General features: G+C 35.3%; 1 long non-coding RNA gene across 2 annotated transcripts in view; it reads left to right on the forward strand.

Annotated features, from left to right (window-relative positions):
- The first annotated feature begins 2,293 nt into the window (after window positions 1-2,293).
- LOC122238429 overlaps window positions 2,294-25,688 on the forward strand; it is a 40,605-nt gene continuing 17,210 nt past the window's right edge. The window contains exons 1-4 of one of the 2 annotated variants that reach the window (XR_006217347.1): window positions 2,294-2,606; window positions 2,858-2,959; window positions 15,047-15,126; window positions 21,739-21,904. This is a non-coding gene — a long non-coding RNA (uncharacterized LOC122238429). The remainder of the gene's footprint in view (window positions 2,607-2,857; window positions 2,960-15,046; window positions 15,127-21,738; window positions 21,905-25,688) is intronic. The other variant, XR_006217348.1, reaches the window with a different exon arrangement.

Genomic DNA, 25,688 nt, shown 5'->3' on the forward strand with positions numbered 1-25,688 from the left:
GTTATCTAGCCCAATTGCTTTTTCTTTCTTCAAAATGTCAATATCATTAAGCTTCTTTGTCTTCATTGTTAGATTCTAGTTAAAAAGATCTGTGCAACAGAGAATATGTGTTCACATTTTGATCACATATTATTATCGTATACTAGCATCATTTGGATATCTAAAAAGCTATCTTGTGAAAAACAATTGACAGTATATCTTTAAGACATATGGAAGAGTATGTCTGATGAAAAAATCTAAGCCTCTGGTCTTCCTGATGGGTAGTTTTCTTCAGGAAGATGAATCCATCACACTCGCCTGGCTCCAGGACAGAAATCTCTGTGGTCATTTAACTCACTCCCTTTGCTCTCTATCTTCAAATTCTACAAGCAACATTTAAGCATTTTTTTTTTCAAAGATGATTTTCTGTAGATCTTCCTGACCACTAATAATAAAATTTCAGTTTTATGATGTTCTCAATAATTTTCCCAATCTTTTCGTGTTTCTAATCATAATTCAGGTTGCCTTACTGTCTCTTTATTACTTTATTTTCAGTTTGCTGAAAGGAATGCTCTCCCCTTAAGTAACTATTATGTGGTAGGTTTGTTGTCGCCCAATTAAACAAGAAGTTTGGCTTCTCAAAGATATATGCAGAAAAGTCAATCAATAGGTGTTACCATCGGCACAGAGAGAAAAGCAGAATAAATGGGTCTTTCAAAGAAGTTTTGTTCATATTATTAGAACTGTCTATGCATCAACTAAAAGTTAGGCATGTTTCTTTATATAATAAAATACTTGTAAATAAGCAATTACTTTCTAATAAAAATAATTTTATTTATAAAATATAAAATATTCAAAGAAATCTATGAATATCAGGGAAAGTTGAAGTGCCTTCCCTCTGTCCAATTCCAACTACCTTTTTTGCAGGCCCTTGCCCTATCAAATTCTAAAATAATTTCCACTAGCGCTTTGGTTTTTCAGAGTATAACACTAATTTTTATAATATTCTCTTCACAATAGAAACAGATGAAGTTCCAAATATATCTCTTATAGACATACATTTTGTAAATGGTGCTAAGATACAAAGAAAAGTGGTTTTTTATCCAGTGTAAATGCAAGTGAATGTATGCATTTGGCCAGTTTCTTTATCTACAGAGAAAGATAGTGATTTCATTACTGTGGTCTTAGAGATTCACCTTCTGTTCAAAATCTCAAAGGATTTAGCAAGCTAGAGCAGGTCAACAAATATAACCCAGGAAATGTGGTAGCACCCACCAGCTAGTTAGACAAGCCATAAGGCACCTAGGTTATAAACTACTTAATCTAGACTTCAATAAAGGGGATAAGAGATATGAAATCTGTTTGTGTTAATCCCTCCCTCCCTTTATCGAACATTCCTCCTCTGCTTCACTCCCACCTTCCCCCAGATCCTAACGTAGTTATTAGAGTTACAATACTAGACAACACTGACTCCATTCATCTAGCATTTAATCTCTATTATGCAGAGGTTAGAAGTCAAAAAACGATCATCCATATCAGTGATTCTGGCAGAAGATAGCTGCTGAACCATGTAGGATTGTTTACAGGAGGAGAATGAGTTTTCAGCTAGTTCACAAGTCACACAGGATAGTGGAATCACATTACAATCTATCAGGACTAAAGGAACACTGGATCACACAGAGTTTATGTTTGCAAAAGTATTATATCTAAAAAAAACATGAGTTATCTCATATCAATTATTTTCACTTAAGTAAAAGATTTAAAAGTAGATGGAGAAAATGGTCTGTGATCAGTGTTGTCTATCAATCAATAGGAACTAATAAACATTCTTACAATTATTTGTGGGCATTTAACCATTTTTATGAGATTTGTCCCTATGTTTTGAAAAACAGTCATTTTTAAAAAAAATTCTAACTTTGTAAATAGATGAATGTTTTTAGAGGTTCCAGAAAGCTAAGTTTTGGAAATCTAAATGTAGTTAGAATTTGAGATAAAAGACACCTATTTTTAAGCTCTCCCTTGAAATTCTTTTGTGATGTAAAAAATCTGTTTTATTATGCAAATAATCTTCTTAACACCTTTCAGCTTCTCTTAAAGCAACATGTTTATAATTTAGCAACTGAATTTTTAAAAACACATCAACGCAAACATCTCTTCAGTCTCTCTTTAACTCATTTCTATAAAAAAAATACAGACAGTACAATAGTACAATAATGCAGACTACTTTCTCCCCCCTCGGTGTATCATTGCTTTTCTTTACTAAAGGCTCCAGTGCTGTTTACAAGACTGTGGGCATTCTATTTTGGTAGCCATGTGAACCTCTGTTAGTCATCTGCAGGGCATATGGCTTTAGCACAGCCATATTGTAATGGAACGTTTCAACCCGGCAAACAAAGAAGTTTGAAGAAAATGAGAGAAAGTCTCCCTGACAACCACGACGTTTATCCATGTGCAAAAATGATAGACAGAGTCACTCTGGCACCTTGACAACTGACACAGCACTCCACAGTCTTGCCTTCCTGTCTGCTTTTCCCCAAGTCCATATATAAAACAAGAATGAAAATCGTTCAAGTGGTAAATTACTCTTCCTGGAAAGAAGACTTCAGTTTGACCGGTATACAAATGAGGTTTGAGAACGGAGATGTAGAATATTTTTTGTAAGGATTTTTTTTTTTTCATGTTTAATCGACAGAGACGGATTCCTGTGGTTGTAGGGCATATTTATTTTCTATATGTTGAAGCTCAGGAATTCCCTCTATTCCCTCAATATTAGCTTAGTAGAAACTTTTAAGGGAAGTTTTGAATTTTCCATAGAAAATTTCCATATTGGCTTTAGAAAACTGAGACAACTTAACTATCATTATAATTTTTCCTGCAGAGAGCACTAAGGTTTCTCCCTATGGTTTTTACGGAGAAGAGAGCCATCAGGAATAACTAATGAATACACCCGAAGCCTTTGCCAACAATAGAATCTATCTTGGTTAGTTAAATAATTAAATATTAGCATTTAATAATTTTAAACATTGGCACTTAAGCTTAAAATTTTTTTAAAAAATCAGAAAACCAGAAAACATAAATTTTAAATTATATAATAATCTTGCTTTGTAATGGGGGCTACTATATATTTTTCTGTATTGATGTACACATGCACAAATACATACATTATTGATATCCATTTCTCATAAAACTGGATCCATATAAAAGTCATTAAAATTATGTTTTTGACTTAATGACTTTCTCTGTCATTAAATGTATAAAATCATTTTAATATACACACAAAGTTCTTAATTTTATTTTTTCCTATTATGTTTTGGTGTCATATTCAACTATACTTTGGAAAAATCCCTGACCTTATCAATAAAATATTTGAAAATAAAACATAAAATTTGAGACCGTCAAAGAAAACTGCACCAGACAAGTAAAACAAGCAAGGAAGACTTTATCCAATACTGTTGCAATAAGGTTAAAGACAGTTGTGATGGAGGAAAGATATTCAACTCAACTCCAATGCAAAAAAGGCAGGGGAATTTTTTTAAATTTATTATTGAAGAATAGCTGACATACACTGTTACAATAGTTTCAGACATAGAACACAGAGATCTGACTCTTCTATGCATTACTCAACTCTCACTACGGTAAGTGTAATTATGATCTGTACCATACCACATTATTATAATATTATTGAATATATTCTCTATGCTGTACTTTGAAACTCTGTTTTAACTCATTTATTTTGTAGCTGCAAGTTTGTACATCTTAATCCCTTCACCTATTTCACCCATCTCCCTTCCCACCTCCCTTCTGGCAACCACTCATTTGTTCTCTGTATTTAAAACTCTGTGTTGTTTTGTTTATTTTTTGTTTTGTTTTGTTTTGTTTTTTAGATTCTACATGTAAATGAAGTCATATGATATTTGTCTTTCTTGGTGTGACTTATTTCACTTAGCATAATACCCTCTATGTCCATCCCTGTTGTTGCAAATTGTAAGATTTTTTTTTTTTATGGCTCAGTAGTATTCTAGTGTGTGTGTGTGTGTGTGTGTGTGTGTGTGTGTGTGTGTGAATGCGTGTGTGTGTGTGTGTGTGACAGCTTTTTCTATTCATCTATTAATGGATACTTTGGTTGCTTCCATATTTTGGCTATTGTAAATAATTTTTAAATCTGGGGTTAGCTAGTGGTAACATACTAAAAGATGTTGGAAGGGGTTTAGCCAATGTGATTAATCCCTCTGTGCTTTATCTTGGTGTTTACCTTATCAAAATTAGACTTCTATCTTCACACAGAGACTAGGAGATAGGAGCTCTATTTTTCTTGATTGCAATGTAAAGGTTTGGCTTTCAGGTCCTTGAGAAAAACATTTTTAGGCAGTAAAGATTTATATCACAAAGAGGCAGAGAAAAAGTTACAATTCCAAGGTTTCTAGAGTGAATGCTCTAAGGAAAGGGAGGTCAGGACCTATGATCAGGAAGAAACTTTAGTCAAGCTGAGGAGAACATTAAAGCCATCTTTGTCAGTAACAATATATGTTGTAAAATTTAGTTCATTTATGATTTTTGGTAATCATTCATCTATTAAGTTGGGAGTATATGAGTATTTGGGGTGAATGTAGACCTGAATAACATCAGGAAAAAAAAAAAAAGGTGACACGGTCAAAAGTAGTACAGCTCCAATCCAGTCAATTATCAGAAAGTACTTAAATTTCTACAGAGTAAATATGTACTACGTGATATATAAAACAAATTAGACGTGCTTTCAAACTCATAATTTCACAAAAATAGCCTAACACTAAGGCTCTAAAGTGGACGCTGAATTGTTGAGCCTCTTCAAAGACTATTTGTAAAGAATTCACGAGCTCATATGTTGTTATAGGAAAGAAGTGTACCACTAAGTAACCAAGCCTTAATAGGAAAAAAAATAGTTTGCGTGAATGAGGTCATAAATAAGCCCTTACAAGTACTTTTGAAATTAATTTAAAAGATAGCATTCCAAATACACAGAATCTCATTTTTTCAATATGGTTAAGTTAGTAAAAATGTGCAATTGTTTTCAATTCATTTTCTCTCCTTGTGAGCGACTTGGTAATGTAACATCCATCATACATACTTCCACTCCTTGTTAGTTCCAGAAGGATTTAATCAAAACAAATCAAATTATAGATAAAATGAATCCCAAATGACATTCCTCTGTGTCTACTCTTTTATCCAAATGTTCTTGATGTTATAATTGAGTGTCATGGAGTCTTGTTTCTCTAGACTAGCTCGACAGATCCTAAGATGTAGAAAATTTAAGTATTTTAAGTTTAGATGACTTTTAGTTAATCATTTTTGTAGATAGATAGATATAAAGATCTGTATATACACAAAAATATACATAAGGAGACAAAGATATAAATGCAAGATAATTATATATACATATACATTTAAATATAACTTTGATATATCTATATCTTTATCAGTCTTTCTATATATTTTTGCATTTCTTACATATATTTGCATTTATAGCTTGATTTTGCCCATGATCACTTCCTTCCACCGCATAAGCTTCCAGTTATTTCCTTCATAGTTATTTTTCACTCTCTGCTTCCAGGCTTTAGAAACGTTTTACCCCCACCAAAAGCATTTCATAAAAATAACCTCTAGTCCTATTTCTTTATTGCATGTTTTATTCTCAAATTTTAGTGCTCACTTTCTTGCTGATGACAACAGGAATCACTTCCATATGCTAGAATTTCAAAAAGGGACTGTAACCTGTAAGTGAGACTTCTTTATTCCTGAACAAGTTAAAGAAGAGCAATAAAGGACAAAAGGACTCTAGGGATATAGAGAATTTTGTGTTTTATATTATTTTGGTCTTGCCTTGATTGCTGTCGTTCCTTTAAACTGTCTTCATGGTTTAAATCTGAGATTTGTGATGCAAGAAACATAATGATAGAGCCATAATCATCTCAAAATCATTTTCACATTCCCTTCAATAGGGGGCTGCAATTTCATGTAGTAGTGGAAATTAGTGTTGGCCACAGGCCTAGAAGGGGAAAGTGGCACAACTAGAAAAACTTCAACTGAGAGCTATTAAGTGAGCTAAAAAAAAAAATTCAAATCCAATCTCTTACAGCAGATAATTTTTTCCTGGTATTCTGTACTTGCTTACTTGAGTGTCTACATAACACACTAAGTATGAAAAGTGTGAGAAAGATTTGAGGAAATTTTTCCATTTAGTTCTATGAAAGAAAGAGGTAAGGAAATTGAAATGTAGTTAAGGCCTACTATGATTCATACATATGTTGGTGGTGACTATTTCCGGTGACTCCACCTATCTACACATTGTTGGAGTCCATATAAGACACCGCCTTAGCATGCTCAGGGCAAAAAATTGAGCTACATCTTTGACTGGACCATGGCAGTAGCCTAATTAATCCAATCCCTAATTTTACTCATAAATTGTCAATCAGTATTGGCTTGAAAAGCAAAAACTCATCAACCTCCATGACTAAAACTCTGCACAGGCTCCTATTACTGTGAGATAAGGTCCACGCTCCTTAATACAAATGTGACCATTGGCATGTTAGACCCCGATTTGTTCCTCATTTCAAACCACTCTCAACTAACTCCCTCATAATCTGTGCTTCCCCAATTCCAGATTTGTTGAATTCCTTCCATATCTTCAAAGGTGTCCTGTTTTCTCTCCTCTTTTGGCCTCTGCACCTAAATCAGATGATTGGAAAATAAATAGACAAGCTCTATGAAGACAGTAGGTGTGATGGCTAAGAAGATGGATACAAGAGCCAGAATGTTAGGGTCTGAGTCCTAGACCTGCCTTTAAATGTTACATAAGCAAGTTACTTCTCCCCATTCAACTACATCTCTGTATGTGCAAAAATGGAGATAATAAGAGTCTCCTACCTCACAGTTCAACTGTGTTAAAAGAGTGCGAACAAAGCATGGAGGGCAGTGAAGGGCACATAGCAAGCCTTCAATAAATGCTACCTGTTGTTATCATAGAGAACATGTTTTGTAAAGAGGAAGAAATTGGAAAGTTCTTGTTTGTCTTTAGACAAGGCAGAGAGGGAGGTGTTACTGACTAATACAGCTCTGATGAGAATGAGCACAAATTTACAACATTATGTGAAAAAGGCCCTCTATCTGAAATGTTGGAGTTTCTCTTGTGGTTAATTTACTCATACAAATTTAAAGAAGAAACTGAAGGGATTCTAACTCTTCAAGTCTCATCACCATGATTATCTAGAATAAATTGTTAATATTAGTGTTCTAATGTTGACAGGGGAAGAAAATTCTCAGATAAGCCTAAGGGTAATCAGATCTTTTTGAAATAGAGAAAATTAAAAGGTCAATTGTACTTTGAAGCTTCCTAGTGCTCTTTTTTTTTGTCAAACATGCAAATCCACAGTGCTGCCTATAGAATAATCTTCACAAGTACTATCAGTTTAATAAAATACCTACCTTTATCTTTCTTATACACACATTATTCCAAACTCACATCTAAGTCATTCTTCATGGTAAGAACTAATCTCATTTCCTCATACCTGTCACTGAATCATGTTAAATATCTCACCAAGAATAATTACCTCACACAGCTAAACTTTCCTGGCCTTCCTGGGTACAAAAAAAAAAAAAAGGAAATGGCTTTATCCATTCAGAAATAGGGTCTTCCAGGATAGCCATTTTTATATTCTGCAGAATATTCTATGTATTATTTTAACATCGTTTAACTATCTAATGGGTTCCAACGTAACATTTGAGATATTTCAGTTATTTGTGTCCAAGCTACCATAATGTGGACTCTGGAAATAGGGCATCATCTCAGAAACTATTTCAAAATTTGTATTATGTCTAATTTTATATAAAAATATTTAAAATATTATATTTTACATTTTAGTTTCCTGTCTGTCCCTGTCTCTGTCTCTCTCTTCCTATCTCCCTCAAAGAAAGGCAACAGAAAAACTAACTTCAATATCCTGAGTTGCATTTGAGCAGCGTGATTAATGTGCTTGTGAATTCTTAATAAGGGATATGTGCATATTCATAGTGATGTTTATTAATTCATAAAGCAGCTGCTCAAAGGCAGCTAGTGGAGAGAGACATCATCTCCTCTCACAGAAGCCTCTTGGCAGCCATCAGGCCTTTTCCCTGCCTGGTCGTAGATTGCAGCTCCTACATCCTAAACCAATGGTCCTTTATCTGCCCTGGGAAAGGAATCCCTTCTGCCAGCAGGAGGCCTGAGGGAGTGGAGGTTCAGATCTAAATCCCCAATGTGTGGTGGATGAAATATAAAGCTTAATGAGACTAGTAGAGTCCACAGCTCATTTCAATTATTTTTAATTGTTTTCAGATGCTGCCCGGCATGCTTCATTTAGTTCTGCAATAAACAGAGCATGCAGTATGGTGGTGGATCTCACTTGAGACCCTGGGCAAGCATCCCACAGGAAATGATGAAAAATAATAAGAGTGTTACATGTACTGGAGCATGTACCAGGCAGATGAGATGGAAAGCACAGGGGTGGGAAGAAGCAGTGACTGTGCCTCATCTACCTGGAGATTCACAGGAAATCTCACTTTAACATTCTTATAACCCCTCCTGAAATTAAAAATAAATAAAAAACCATTGAGACTGCAGTGAACTGCAGTTACCCATATCTGGGTTCCTCTCTCATGAATTATTTTCTTCCTACCCATTTGAGGTAAAGGCTAACAACAGTTTAGAAGATTTTGACAACTTGAGATACACAAAGTTGCGGAATACTAGTTAATAATCTGAGAAAGCTTGTTATATCAAAAGTATCTCCTAAGTCCTTGATCTGAAACCTGAGTGGATATTTATAAGTTGCTTATTTCCAAAAATATTTTATTTGGACATCATTAGAGAACATGCCATTCAAGGAAATGAACATAGTTGCTTTTAATGACTTTATAATATTCTATCATTTTTGACTTGAAGATCGTATGGTTAATTTTAATATGTCAACTTGGCTTGGAAGGGGCATACAGATTTTGGTCAAACACTGCTTTCAGTAAAGCAGATCACCCTCCATCATGAGGGTTAGCCTCATCCAGTCTTTTGAAGGCCTTGAGAGAAAAGACAGGTCCCTGAGGAAGAAAGAATTCTGTCTCCAGATGCCTTCAGACTCCGGAGAGCAACAGCTCTTTGCTGGGTCTTCAGTCCATAGGCCTGCCTGCAGATTTCAGGCTTGCCAGCCCTCATAATGGTGTGAGCCAATTCCTCAGAATAAGTCTTTCTTTGCTTCTCTATACACATTCTATTGCTTCTGTTTCTTTGGAGAATCTTGACTCATACAAGGACCGAGACAGAATCTTTAGAGCTCAATTGAATAGCGCATATCTAATAAAAACCCAAGGCTTATTGAACAAGATATGGAAGTATATGTACATGAAAATCTTTCTTTGAGTCTATGCTCAGTGATTCCCAGCTTTAAACAGGGTAAACAGCAATACATGAAGCTGTCTAATTACCACGCCCAGACTGATTAGAATATCGATGTATGAGACAAGGGTATATTACTCTTAAAAAACATCCTAGATAATTCTGATGATTAGTATATATAACATCTTCTGGCTTGTGGATTCAGTAATTTAAAATATGTACATATTTTCCCCAACAGCACACATCTACACATATCAAAGCACTATATATATATGCTTTGTACACACACACACACTCATATATACAGAATACATGATAGAGCTAGAAATACTATGATAAGGTTGGGAAATATAACAAAATGATTATGCGCTCTGCTCTACAGAGCACTGTTGTTCTGAGATCCATACCAACACTATGGCAGCAGCAAACGATAGCCTGTGTAGATGCTCTGAGGGGCGGCTGAGGCCCATCCTGGTACATGTCTCTTGAAGGCTATGTCTTTAGATGGTGGCTCTCCTTTCCATCCCATACTACTTTTATATCCTGATATTTGTATTTCGTGTTACTTTTTTTTGGTAACAGAAGTATTATATGGTAATAATGAATAATTACTGAAAGTAAATATGAAAACATAAATTACTTGCCATCTCATGTTTTGTTATTCATATTTTGAAATAGTCCCTTCCATTTTGCTCTCCAGATACATATTTACATAAATGATTTTGGATGAAATACTCTTAATTTTTTTCACTAAATATTACATAATTACCATTTTATCATTAGATGGAATACTCTTCCAACCTAATTTTAATGATATTTAGTTTTTTTATAACTATGTCCTATAATTTATCTACCAAGAATCTGTTGAGATTGTTCCTAATATTTGCTTTCATAAATAATAACCTGATAAATGTTCTTGTATGTTAGGGTCACATATATACATCTATGCCTGGTTTTTTTCATTAAGAAAAAGTACAGGAAATGGGGTGCCTGGGTGGCTCAGTCAGTTAAGTGTCTGACTTCAACTCTGGTTATGGTCTCTCGGTTCCTGGATTAGAGCCCGTCAGGTTTACTGCTGTCAACACATAGTCTGCTTTGGATCTTCTGTCCCCCTCTTTCTCTGCTCCTCCCTGTTCATGCCCTCTCTCTCTCTCTCAAAAATAAATAAACATTTTTACAAAATTAAGAAAAAAACTACAGGAAAAAATAGCCAGGTCAATTGAGGACATTATTAAAGCTCTTAACATATGTTTTCCAACCACTCAAAGTTCCTATAACAAATACTCTCACTACAAGGGCATAAGAGTGACAATTTCATCTCTTCAGCCATATTGACAATTACAAGTTTTTAACATTTTCACCAATTCATATTGAAACAATGTCACTGCTGTTTTAATGTTAATTTCTTTCATTACTAATGAGGATGAACATTCTGGGAATTGTCAGTTCATGGCCTTTCTATTGGTTTATTAGTGCTTTCCCATCTATTTTAAGATGACTTTATATATGGCACTAACCCAGTGTTTATCATATTTGTGGCCCATACGTTCCTAGTTTTTAAATTGCCTTATAACTTATTTATGGTATTCTTCTGCATTGAAATGATGTTATTTTTATAGTGCCAAGTTTAGTGATGTGCACATGTATATAATTCTTATTATTCTTTGTAAGCTTAGAAAAACTTTTTGCACAGTTAAGACCAATGAAAATCCACTTCTATTTTTTTCTAGCTTGTATGACTACATTTTTTACTTTTAAAAATATTTAAATGACCCAGATTTTCTTTTGGGTGTTGTATGAGTTGCAAGCCAGGTAACTTGGTTCCCCCTCCCCCAAATACTCAGGTTATTGAGTAATCAATTCCTCAATTTTTAGATTTATTTAATTGTATACATTTATACAGGTATATTTATGTAGAAAGGTTGATATAATTTTTGACTTTTATTCCAGTATCAAATTAAAAAAAAAGAAGAAGAAAATGGTCTACGCTTAAAAATATAAGAAATAGCTTATGTGAAAATTATCCTCTCATTTTTCCCTTTTTAAATAAAAATTTCTCAGCTTTTCTTTAAAATTAAAGCATACTTTTAATTTTTCTGTAACATTTGATGTTAATTTGGCCTCTTTTCACCACTGTGTACTTGAGTCACTTTATTTTTAAAACCCATTTCTAGGGGCGCCTGGGTGGCTCAGTCGGTTGAGCGTCCGACTTCAGCTCAGGTCAAGATCTCACGGTCCGTGAGTTTGAGCCCCGTGTCGGGCTCTGGGCTGATGGCTCAGAGCCTGGAGCCTGCTTCCGATTCTGTGTCTCCCTCTCTCTCTGCCCCTCCCCCGTTCGTGCTCTGTCTCTCTCTGTCTCAAAAATAAATAAACGTTAAAAAAATTTTTTTAAAACCCATTTCTAAAAAACTTAGCCATTAGGTAAGAGATTAATTTATTTAAATTCATTGTCATCTCTGATATGTTTGGATTTCTGTCCCCATGTTTCAGGCAAATTCTTTAGTTCTCCTTCATTTAACTTCCTCTCTCTTTTTGTTTTGTTTTGTTTTCTGACTTGTTAGACTATATTTTGCTTCTTACTACAGTCATGATAATATGATATTTATGATTTTCTGTAATGAAGGATAAAAAGTTTATTTTAATACTTTTCAGGCTTTGTTAATTTAATCCACTGTTAGATAATCTATTAAAATATAATTATTACTTTAAGGATATGTTTTTTTTTTTTGAAAAATAACTTTGGCTTATTTATCGGCAAGCAAAACACCAAGACAGATCCTGAAAAAACAGGCAATTCACAAAAGAAAGTAAGTTGCTGCTAATCATGCCAAAATGTCAGCTTCACAATTAAAAATGTAAATAACAGCATAATGTTGTTGCCTATTAATTACAAATTTGTACTTAAATTAGAGGAACAATCTTCAAATGGAAGAAGGAAAAATTTATTCTTACATAATATTTTCATATACTCTGCTGCAAAGAGTTAGCATTAAAAGTCTTTGAAATGTTCACATACTCTGACCCAGAAATTCTATTTGTAAGAAATTGTCCAATAGAAGTAATGGCATGCATAAAAGGAAACATATCAAATGAATCAAACATCATTTATTATAATGAAAAAAATTTAGATTACCTGAAGAGCTGACAATAATAATGTCGACCATTGACCAAAGACTTACTATGTGCCAGACATATAATTTTACATGCGTAACTTTCACAGCAACTTGTGGAGGCATATACTATTAATATTTCTGTATGTCAGATTTAGAAACTGAGTCATAAATCTAGTAATGGCCAATTTGAACCCAGTCAGCCTTTGTCAGAATCCAGGCCTTAACAGATACTTCTCAGAAAGGGCAAATTTAATTTAACTTTGTTAGTCTCAGCAAAACATGAGATTAATTACCTATTCTATACCTATACAATGGAACAATGTACTTTCATCCTTGAGTTCCTGTCTTTGATTAGTTTAAAATTATGTTTGATCTTTGGGTTCAATTTCAAAAAATACACACAGAAGTTTTAAATGTTCTGAGTCAGGGCTTCTGTCCTTTTATATTCATCTGGCAATTTGGTTCAATATAAAATTCCTGGGTCACAACATATTTGCCTCAATAGATACTGTTCCATTGTGTCCTATCACCTAATGTCATGTGAGATATTTACTGTTAAAAAGCTGAGAACCTTTATGGACAAAGGTTCTCAAAGAACCTCTCAAAGAACCTTTATGGACAAAAGTATTCTCCTTATATTCTTAAAATTATTTTCAGGAACATGTTCTTATTTTCATCAAACTCTTTCCTTCCTTCCTTTCTCCCTCCCCTTCCTCCCTTCCTTCCTTCCTTCCTCCCTTCCATCCTCCCTCCTTTCCTCCCTCCCTCCTTTCCTGCCTCCCTCTTTTCTTTCTTTCTTTCTTTCTTTCTTTCTTTCTTTCTTTCTTTCTTTCTATCTTTCTTTCTTCTCTTTCTTTCTTCCTCTTTCTTTTGTTTTAATGATTTAATATCTTTCAAGGCTCCTTGTTATTATGTGCCTGCTTTTGTTTTTAGCCTTAAATTGGAAAGAGTTTCTCCAAATCTCATGTTTGCTACAGATTGGAGAGATGGAATGAATGACCTTATCCCTTCTCAATATCTGTTTCTCAGTATTTTCATATGTTGCAATATAAAATAGTTCAGGTTAATGAGTACAGTCCAGTTGCAATATTTCAGCAACAATGATCTACTTTAAGGCTGCTGGATAAAGGAAAAATCTTTTTTGAATCATATGGTCAAATAGGCTAAGATAAAGGTATTGATGTTTCTAGAGTTAACTTTAGTGCATGAAAGACTACATCCTCAACTGCATTGCTACCAGAACTTTTCATGCCTCCTTCCTTGTTTTCAGTATCCCCCTAAACTAAATATGTCAATTTCAGTATGTCTTTTCTCATTTCTCTTCTCTTTCATCTGGGTTATATCCTGGAAGGTCAAGTTATAGAAGAAGACGTAGCAGATTTTTTTTTCTGGTTCATAGTAAAAGGCAAGTGTATAATTTTCCATTCAGTGTGTTAATGTGTCACAAAGTAATGCCAAAGAGTGGGGAAAGTTAATGTCTTTGCCCATTTCCATTAAAGATAACTGTCTTATTCTGCTTCAAAGAATGGAACCCAAGAGCATAGTCTAGGGGATTGTTTCACAATCTACACTATCCACAATGGAAGTAGCATAAGCATCCCAAATACTAGCCAATGTTCTTCTCTTCAGTTCTCAGTGCAAACATCAGTTTTCACCAATTTTATGGGGAAAATAGAAGGAGATGTATCAGAATCATTTGGTCTACAGCCACAGTAGCTCAAAAAGACTTCTACACCCATTTTACAAACTGTGAAAATCATCCAACAAAACAATTGATGACAGATGCTTTATTTCTTTTCTTGTGCAGTTTAGATACTTACTCTTTCCTCACCATCTTCTTTAAAATTCCCCTGCATTACTGACTTCCACAAAAATATTAGTGAACAATACTGATGATATATTAAGGGGCATCTGGGAGGCAGATTACAGTTCACATCAAATAACAAAAAACTGAGCTTCCTTCATTCAATTGCCCCTCACTGTATGGTCCCCAAACCAGGATTCCTCTTTCTGCCCTTGGACAACACTGTCCCCAGATTTACTGGTTTTACTTATCTCGCTCTCTGATTTCACTTTCCTCTTTTACGGAGAGAAGATTTATATCTACCCAACTTCTATCTCCAAATGTCATAATGTTACTTCAGACGATCTTTAATCTTTAAAACAAAGACTTTCAGTTAAGGGCTGGAGAAGTGGGGGTGTGGGGAGTTGTCTGTGTTCAGTGAGTATAAAGTTTCAGTCATATAGGATGTGAACATTCTGGGCATCAGTTACACAACTCACACAACAATGTGACTGTGCCTGACACTGTTGTCCTGTGCATTTGGAAATTGTTGGGAAGATGAATTTTATGTGTGTGGGCTTTTTTTTTCTTTGCCACTATTAAAATAAAAGACTATCTGTAAATACCTTATGTAAGTGCACTGATTTGTTACTCAGAATATGTCTTTGAAATGTAAACCGCACCCAATGATCCTAATGAAAAGAAATCTTTCAAACTCAAATAATACCGTCTCTAAGAGAAAACCTGGTGAATAAAATTAACTCCTTTTTACAGGTTGTTCGTCATAAACAGGAAACGTGACTATGTTTACTGCTTTCAGTACTGGCCCCTTCTGCCTGTCCTTTGAAATCCAGGTCAGTTCCTACTTCAAAACTCTTTCCAGTCCTCACAAATCCAGAAGTGCCTTTTGTTCTTATGCAGTTGGCGCATTTATTGTTTATGTTAGTTATTTGGCAGTCAGGTGCCCATGCTTCACAGTATCTACATTGAGTGACATTAGTAATTTAAAACTTTGATAATTTTTTTATCGTAAATATTTACATTAATTTGATTTTTAAAAAACATTGCATAAAACCATTATGTAATTAATATTTTGACATCTTAAACGCTCCCCGCCCCTTAAGAAAAGTACCTTGTTTGCCTCATCCTAGAGCCCATGTCTTTAACAAATCAGGCCTGTTAATTGTGTTCTTTGGTTGCATTGCCAATTGAAAAACTGAGATCTGAAGCCAAGTCCTTCTCTTGATGATAATCGAAGATCCCAATATTATTATGTCACTTTCCCTAATGAAGTATGTACCTGGAGATGAGACTCCCTGAGGCTTTACTCTTGATACTGAGTGTGGGCTTCATATCTGAGTCTCAGCCATTTGCCTGTTTCTTGAGTATCATTTGCTGTGCCAAGTGTATACACTGGAACAGTCTTCTGTTGATGGACCACCTCTGTGATGTCCACCTGACAGCTCTCACCCAGTGCTTAACCTTGTCTTTATTGTACACAAGCCCTCCTCATTTCCATATCCATCCTCAAAGCCTGAACGTGCCTCACTGGTCATCTGTAAGCTCCATTTCAAAACTCTCAGTTTGCCTTCTCAGTTCTTCAGTAAGCGCGTTCTGCCAAATCCTGTTTTGACCAATAAATGTGAGTAATTTCATGAAAGTCATCAGTAGAATAAAAATTCCAAGGAGAAGGTTATGGTTCTCACAGTACCAAATGCTGCACTAAAGTTGAACTGACAGAAAATTCAGCTAGGACCATTGATTTGATTTTGTTTTTTGAGGTTTTCTTGGATTTCATTGATTAAAGAATTTTATTTCATTCAATTCAGCACATATTTATTAAAGGCTAACGTGCCAAACTCTGTTCATTTTTATTACAAGATTATATAGGTTAAAAGCAGATACAAAATAAATATCATCACGGCTTTTGGTTTCACCTATGATCTTTAACACAATTCCAGTAGAAGTGTTAGTAAAACCTTCAAGAGAAGATTTTCAGTATAATGGTTAAGGAAAAAACTGAAGTGAAAAGTGAATGGTGATAAAGTGGAGTTGACAGGTAGATTATTTTTCAAGAAATGTGGTTATAAGAGGAAAAAAGTCATTGTTTTAGAAGGAAAAGTATTAGTTGTTTATTTATGACTTTGGGGTTATCGCTGTTTGTGCATATTTAGTGTAACTATAACCTGAGCGTGTTTTCTGATAGTAAGGGAGGATACAACTGATAAGAAGGGTCTAGAGGATGTTACAGGAAAATAAAAAAGACAAATCAAAGTCTTAGAATTCTGAGGAGGAATAGTCTATATCAGTTGTATGTGAAAATATTCACCTAAACAAAAACTCGGCCCATCCTTCCACTAGGAAAAGAGCAAATAAACATGAAGAAAAGGAGTATTGTATTTGAGCTTTAATGAGTAAATTGGGACATTTGTTGACTGGTCTTGATTTTTATTTCAATCATGCACCACAGGTGACTTGATCTCCAAATCGTGAAGCGTTTAGGGATAAGAGTCACAGCCATTAACAACCAGGGACTATTGGGAATAATCTTACAAGGAATGTGATAGGAAAGTGATGCACAAAATATTTGGTAAAGGTAATTGAGAGCTTATTAATTCTAGGTAACATGAATTTGTGGTAGACTCCATCAATGATTGTCCATCAACCCATGGTAGTAACAGATTAGAAATGGAGCGATTAGTTGAATACATCATTACCATCTCATTATGCCATGCCTAATAACTATTACCTCAAACAAAATTTAAGTTTCTTGACTGCAGAGGCCATATCCTATTGTTTATTACTTTCAAATTTCCATGACACTTAACATTTTGTAGATGCACATCATATATATACAGATACCTCATTGATAATGACATCTTTTCATAAATTTCCAACATGATGTTCTTTACTCTGAATCATGTTTGTCCTGATACAGAAGTATATATTTAAATCTCTTGTACCAATTCATAATTTCCAAAGGCTCAAGACAATCTCTCTAAAAAATTCTGAGGTAGTATTTGGTAGTGATAGCAAGTTAGCAAAAAGACTTAGGTATTTTAAAATAGCTACCAGATACTTGGGACAGAAAATGTAGCATTGCATAAGGATCTTTCTAACCATTTGTTGTTTTGACAGCAAAAAAACAATTATAACACCAGAAACCACTCAAGTTACTGTAAGGATTATGCGTTATACCATGAAGTGTTTGTTAAATAATTACAGAACATTGATATCTGTGTGCAGCTTTTTATTATATGAATGGCTTATGAAATAGTTACAGCTGCTCTCAAATCACCCTAAACACATTTACATTATTTTAGGTTGTATATTGTGCTTGCAATATGTTCACTGAAAATAAATGCATATTTGTAATACAATAGAAAATGCCTATAATCAATAAACACCTTTAAATTGATAGAAGTTTTAAGGGACTTCTAAAATACTTGAGGATAAGTAAGCTTACTTGAGAGTAGTGGATTAAAAACATACAATAACATACAATAGAATCCACTTCTATTTTTAAAAATAAGTGTATAAAAGTTACAAATGCACAAATTGTAAGGAGCTGAAGTCTGAGATGTTTGAAATACCTCAGCCCTTATTCCACCGTCAACACTCCATTTTTTAAAAGCTTATGGGGACATCCCTTATATAATCAGGTAAGAGAAGAGCCTCCCTGGTTGGAAGCATTAGCTCAGTCTGGAGTCCCATTTGCTCAGCTTCACCCCGGCACTTCTCTGACCTGACCAGCCTGGGAACTGCTATAGCAAAATCCCTCAGGCTCCAAGGAAATAGTCTAGAATCCTCTGTTTTGGATGATGTGCAATTTGTGAATTCTTATAACAACTATTTCATGGCCTGCTGGAAAGACCCTGTCAAGGAAAACATTATTTTTGAAATATGAAGATGTTGTTATCAAATATTGGCCAATTTTTTAGGATTGTATGGCGGTTCCTTGGTAATATGGACAATAGTATTAAGATAACAGAACTTTTGCTGCCATACCTTCAAGATCTCATCTATCTTCATGATGAATTGGAAACTGAATTCTTCTTTCAAGGTCTATGTAATTAACCTTGGGAGGACTCTTCACCAGGAATAAACGTTTCTAGTCTACAGCTCTGACTTTCCTCGTCTTTAGCAACCCAGCAGCATTTGCCACTTTACAGGCTGTGCATCACACTGTGGTCTTTAGCAGGTCTCATTATGGTTTATTGATGAGCAGTCGCTGAGAGCACTGCATTCTTTTATCACCAGGGTGTTCTTATTCCACTGGTCTTGTGATGCCTGTGGCTTGGAGGTTGATGTGCCTAAACTGTTAAAAATAGAAGTTGAAATTGAACCTTGTCTTGCTAGGTTTAGGTTTTATCCTGAAGGCAAGACAAAGTTATTGAGAGATTATAAGCAGGGAAGTCATATATCAGTTTTTTATTTTACGAAGATCAGTGTGATAAGGGGAATAGAGGAGAAAGCAGAGATGGAGCAAAAGGGCGTAGCTGAGCAGTTCTTGCAGTTGTCAAGATATGTAGCAGATGTAAATGGCAATTAGAGTTTATTAGAGAAAGAGACTGGGGAGATGTCAGATGGCAAAATTTGCAGATTCTGTGTTCCAAACATATAGGCAAGGTAAGAGAGCTGGAGAAAACTAAGATTATTTCCATAATCTCAATGATATAAAGAGTGCTTACTCTCTGGTACTCTCAAGGGATTACATGAATTAATTAATTCATATAAGCCTCCCAACAAATTTATAAACCATGTATTTTCATTATAATCATTCTATAGAGGAAGAATATTGAGCCACAAAGAGGTTAAGTAACTTTCCCGTAGGTAATAAGTAGCAGAAATGGGTTTGGGATCCATTCAATTCATTTTCAAAGCTGTTTTGCAAATTATTATAGAATGAATCTGCCTTATATATCATAACAAGGAATAAAGGAGGAATACTTTGAGGTAAATAGATGAATTCATATTGAGATTTAGCTGCTGGTGAGCATTCCAAAAGGAATTTGGAAGTATAGGTCAGAAACTCATGGGTAGGCTAATAATAGAAGAGATAGATAACACACTTGATAATTTATTTTATCTCAGTTTTTATAATGACTTTTCCTAAATCTATCTTTACATTTCATTCATTCATTCATTCACTCATTCATTTAATGAGTGAGCATTAAATGTCTACCCTATGCCGGGCACAGAACTTGGTTCTGGGGATACAGTGATAAAAATATAAGACAAGATCCTTATTCTTGATAAACTTAAATTCTAGTTCAGATAAACAGAAGAAATATGTAAATGTAAACATAATTTCATATAGCTTTCAGTTTCGTGAAGGGAATAAAATAAACAGGTCTGATAGAGACTGAGCAGGGCAAGGTAAGGGCTTGATATAACTTGGTAAAAGAGTGCCTCACAGAGAGTACAATATCTAAGATACTAAGTGAAAGAGAAGTAATAGCCAGCCATGGGAAGATTCTCAACAAAGGGAATCTTTGGAAGAAGGACAGACAGAATTGCAAACATTGGAAAGAATAAATGAAGGAGAGAATGGATTTGTAGCATCTCATCGGTAAGACTGATACTCCATTAGAGACTGCTTCAGTATTGCACACTGTGACCAATATATCTTCTGACTGGTGAATGCTCATTCCACAGCAGTTGTTAAATATTTATTTCATATACCCTGCACATAGACATGACAATAAGCAGGAATTTCTCTCTAAGTTCAAAATAAACCACTGAAGGTTTCCTAAGAAGCATATACATGATTTGAAACACATTGACAAAGATCTCTCTATGGATAATATTAGATTAATTCAATTACATAGATGCTTGAATTACAGAAGTCAGGTGGTGATTGTGGTGCTACAAGTCCAAGATTATTAGGGGCTTAGCAAGAGTGATAGCAATGCAGATGATATTACATTGACAGAGTTTTGACAAATTCTAGAACTTTCAAAGGTAACTCTACTTGCTGATGGTTTGGATGTGGGTTAAGGAGAAAGGAAAAATTAAAGATGATTATTTGTCTTGAGTGCGGGATATTCTCAGTTACTCAAAAGAAGAACACTGAAAGAGTACAGCATTAGGAAAAAAAAATCAAGAGCTTTGCTTTGAACATATTAAGCTTGAGATATTTGTTATACAAAACAAGTAGAGATATAAAATAGGCAATAGGATAGATGTGTTTGGAATTCTATGAATAATTTAAAATTAGGGATAGACAAATACATTTATAATTGTCTCATGTTGGGTTCTCCAGAAGCAGACTCAGAATAAAAAATTATATGCCAGTAATTCATTAGACAGTTGCTTCTGGGAGAAGCCAGTGAGGAGGTGGGTAAGGAAATAAGGACAAGAATTCCATTGGGAGCTCCAGAGGAACGTTTTCACTGTTATCCTGAAGAGTTTCCTTTTGTTCACTCTTTTTTTTTTAATGTTTATTTGTTTTAGAGAGAGAGAGATAGAGAGAGAGAGACAAAGTGTGAGCAGGGAAGGGGCAGAGAGAGAGAGAGGGAGGCACAGAATCCAAAGCAGGCACCAGGCTCTGAAGTGTCAGCACAGAGCCTGATGCGGGGCTTGAACTCACGAACCATGAGATCACAACCTGAGCTGAAGTCAAAAGCTTAACCGATTGAGCCACCCAGGTATTCCTCCTTTTGTTAATTCTTAACTGATGCCTTCACCTGTGTTTAGAATCCCTTTTCCTACCACCACTTCAAGGATTTTATTTCTTTCTCTGCTTTTAGCCTTTTATTTTTAATTTACTGGTTCTTTCCTGTTAACATATTCAAGTACTAAGGCCACTTCTAGTGTAAGAACAAAAACATCTACCGAAATGAAACTTAAAGAAGAAATCTCTCAGTCCATCAGAAATTTCTTCCTGTAGCTGCTGGCCTACCTGCTTCTTTTGACAACAAAATTTATTTTAGCATTGCCCAAGCTTGAAGTATCTACTTCACATCCCCCTCACCAGTCAAATCACTATCATTTGGCCTTAATGACTCCATGTTCTTGCCAAGGTCGCCAATGATATCTCTGTCCTTAAGTCAAGTGGATGCTTTTCAGATGTTACTTTTCTTCATCTCTGGGTAGAATTTCAAATTTTTAACATTTTTTTTCTTTTCAAAACTTTATTTTCCTTCGCTGCAGTGGCATTCAACACTAGAGGTACTGAGACTCCGTACTCTGTCATTTCCTTATAACACACATACCTCTCTCATCCCTTACAGTCTGTATTCCATTCTTCCCTTTCTTCAAATGTCACTTAAATGTTGCTAGTGCCAAAATTCTGCTCTCTTCTTTCTTCACTCTGTACTCACCAATTGGGTACCCTCAGTCACTTCTATGGATTAAATTATCATCTATTTTTATTTGAATCACAAATTGAACCCAATGAGAGTGCTTGGGATCCAGATTCGTATGCCTAACAGGTCCTTCTAAATCATTTTGTTCACTACCAGTGGCAGCCAAAATGGGGTAAGCCCACAACAGCCTATCTTCTCCCTTAATTATAACTGCAAACTCTGGACAGAATATGAAAAGGAACTAACTGAGGACATGCAAAATAAGCAGCAATAATAGGAAGGTTGGGGAGGAAAGTCAAAACTTGCAAAGCAACAATCTGTGGTGAGTTTCTTGGTTATTTTTTCTCCTTTAATTTTCAGCTTTGAAATAAGATTGGTTAATTTGCTAAACTACACTCTCTTGAGAAAAACAAAAGGGTGGGCATCAAAATTTAGAGAGAAAATCAACTCTTCTGGCCAGAAGAATCAAGAAAAGGATTCCCTGAGGACCAAATAGTGTGTTTCAGGAAACTCAGTTTTCACTTTTTTTTTTCTTACTCTGTTAAGGGAAGCCTTAGTAGCACATGGCTATACAAGAGTACAGAGCCTAAAACCTTGAAATAAACCAGTGTTTGGCTAGATGACCTGGGAAAATGAGCCTGTGGGAGACAAAGAGTATAGACGAAATAAAAAACAAGAGAGAGCCAAAGAAGTTCGCCACTAACTTTGTGTGCATAATGACCCAAGTCTTGGGCTCAGAAGTGCACCAAATCTTGAACTGCACATAGATGACATTGGAATCCCAACACATAGACAATGACACTGAGCTTGTATTCTAAATCTAACTGGGTTTTTGACAGCAAATACACACACACACACAAATCAACATTCTTCAGATGACTTTTTTAAACTTTATTTATTTATTTTGAGAGAGTGAGAGTAGGGGAGGGACAGAGAAAGAGAGAGAGGGACAGAGAATCCCACGCAGGCTCTGCACTGTCAGCACAGAGTCCAATGTGAGACCCGAACTCATGAACCATGAGATCATGACATGAGCAGAAACCAAGAATGGGACACTTAACTGACTGAGCCACCCAGGCACCCCATCTCCAGACAATTTTAAAAGGATTCAGGTCCCACAACATGATACAAAAATATCTAGGATAAGGGTGCCTGGGTGGCTCAGTCAGTGGGCGTCTGACTTCAGCTCCGGTCATGATCTCGCACTCCGTGAGTTTGAGCCTTGCGTCGAGCTCTGTGCTGACAGCTCAGAGCCTGGAGCCCGCTTCCAATTCTGTGTCTCCCTCTCTCTCTGACCCTCCCCTGCTCATGCTCTGTCTCTCTCTATCTCAAAAATGAATAAAAACATTAAAAAATTAAAAAAAATCTAGGATATAATTCTAAAGAAGGAAATGTCATCAATTTGAAGAAAACCGAATATAAACAGATGTCAAAAGTAGAAAATATCAAAGACTATAAATGCAGTTATTATAACCATGCTTTATGAGGTAAAAGTGAAGTTTCCGGAAAGGTATGGAAATAAATGTTTTCGACAAGAGACACAGAGAGAAGCTGTCTAAAATGGAAACCCAATAAGAATGAAGTAACTGAAAAATATAGCATCTAAAATAAAAATTCACTAAATGGGTTCAGTAGTGGAGCAGAGGAAGCAGAGTAAAGAACCAACAAATATCAAGTTGGACTGATAGAAATTCACTATTCTGAGAGCACCTGGGTGGCTCAGTTGATTAAGCATCTGACTCTTGATTTTGGCTCAGGTCATGATCTCACAGTTCAGTTCCTGAGATTGGGCCCCACTTCAGGTTCTGCATTGACAGCACGGAGCCTGCTTGGGATGTTCTCTTTCCTCTCTTTCTGCTCCCCCCCCCCTTCTTAGGCACACACACTCTCTCAAAATAAATAAGTAAACTTTAAAAAAAGAAAAAAAAAGAAACTGACTACTCTTCAGAGCAGAAACACATAATAAAAGATTGAAAAAAAGAGAACAGAGACTCAGAGAACTATGGAACAACATCAAAAGTTTTACTATTTGAGTTATTGAGGAGGTAGAAAGGAACAGGTGCAGAAAATAATATTTGGAGAAATAATGACTGAAAATTTAATTTGGCAAAAGACATATATGTACAGATTCAAAAGCTTAGCTAGTACTCAAAAGGATAAACTTTAGGGAAATCACGCTCAGAATCATCAAAATATAACTGCCCCAAAATATAAAGAATAAATATTGAAATGAGGCAGAAAAAAATGATCCATTTACATATAAGGGTAGTGTAATTTGAATGTATTCATATTTTTACTAGAACAAATGGATGGCAGAAGACAGAAGAACGCTATTCTTGATAGACTGAAACAAAAGAAATGTTAATGCAGAGTTCTGTATTCATGGAAAATATCTTCTAGGAAAAAGCAAAATAGACACTTTCAGCAGGAGGAAAACTAAGGGAATTTGTTACCAACAAACCCGTCTAAAAGAAATCTAAAAGAAATGCTCGAGTAAGTTTTTTTTAATTTTTTTTTCCAACGTTTTTTATTTATTTTTGGGACAGAGAGAGACAGAGCATGAACGGGGGAGGGGCAGAGAGAGAGGGAGACACAGAATCGGAAACAGGCTCCAGGCTCCGAGCCATCAGCCCAGAGCCTGACGCGGGGCTCGAACTCACGGACGCGAGATCGTGACCTGGCTGAAGTCGGACGCTTAACCGACTGCGCCACCCAGGCGCCCCTCAAGTAAGTTTTTAAAACTAAAGGGAACCTTATTTTTTATTAAAAAAATTTTTTTTAATGTTTATTTTTGAGAGAGAGAGAGACAGAGACAGAGACAGAGACAGAGTGTGAGCAGGGGAGGGGCAGAGACAGAGGGAGACACAGAATCCAAAGTAGGCTCCAAGCTCTGAGCTCTGAGCTGTCAGCACAGAGCCCAACGCGGGGCTTGAATTCACAAACTGTGAGATCATGACCTGAGCTGAAGTCGGAGCTCAACCGACTGAGCCACCCAGGTGCCCCAAACTAAAGGGAACCTTAACAAAGGGAAACTTGGAATGGAAGGAAAGAAGAGCTACAGAGGTGGTATATAGCTTAGTTAGAATAAACTATTTTTCTCCTCTTAAGTTTTTAAAAATATAAATGACCTTTCAAAGCAGAAAAAAATCTAATGCTTTGTAGTGATATTTTCATGTATCTAGATCTAATACATATAATGTCAAAGGACTGTCTAGTTGCAAGATTTCTACATTTTAGCTGAAGTGGTAAAATATTAACTCTGAAGGGTCTATAAAATGTTAGTATGTATGCTGTATTTCTCAGAGAAAATATTAAACACAACAGAAAGAGAAAAAGACAAAACAGAAATAGATAAAATTAAAGGCTAAAAAACATTCAAATAATCCAACAAAAGATCGGAGATTGGGAAAAGGAGAACAAAAAACACCAGAAAGAGTACAACATAAAACAAAAAGTAAAATGGTGAACCAAAATCCAACCGTATCAATAACGGCAGTAAAAGCAAATAGTCCAAACACATTATTTAAAACATGAAGATTGTCAGGACATGCAAAATAACAAGATCCAATGATATAGAGCCTTTAAAAATTAGATTATAGTACTGCAGGTAAATTAAAGGTAACAGCATTGGGAAAACATGTAAACATTAATCAAAAGATTGGTAGCTATGTTCGTTGCAGAAAAAGTAGATTTCAAAACAAGAAAACTCATCAGGGATAAACCATGAGATTTTCCAGTGACAAAGTGGTAAAAGCACAGGAAAACAAAATAATTCTAAATGCCTTACATAAAAGTTCAAAAGGCATGAAACAGGAACTGAAAAAGCTGAAATAAAACGTAAATATATCCACAGTTACACATGGAGACTTCTACATTCCTCTCTTCGTGATCAATAATTCAATACAAAAAATAAGCATGATTTTAGAAGAGCCAAATAACATCATCAACCTAACCTATCCAATTGACCCATAGCATTTATACCCAACAATAGAGAAGACACATTGATTTTGAGTGTATGCGGGATATTCACCAACGTGGGTATCATAAATTATAAGGCAAGCCTTAACAAATTTAAAAGGAATAAAATTATGCAAACTGTGATTTCA

Source organism: Panthera tigris, chromosome B2 (assembly GCF_018350195.1).
Source record: "Panthera tigris isolate Pti1 chromosome B2, P.tigris_Pti1_mat1.1, whole genome shotgun sequence".
In the NCBI taxonomy this organism is placed as follows: domain Eukaryota; kingdom Metazoa; phylum Chordata; class Mammalia; order Carnivora; family Felidae; genus Panthera; species Panthera tigris.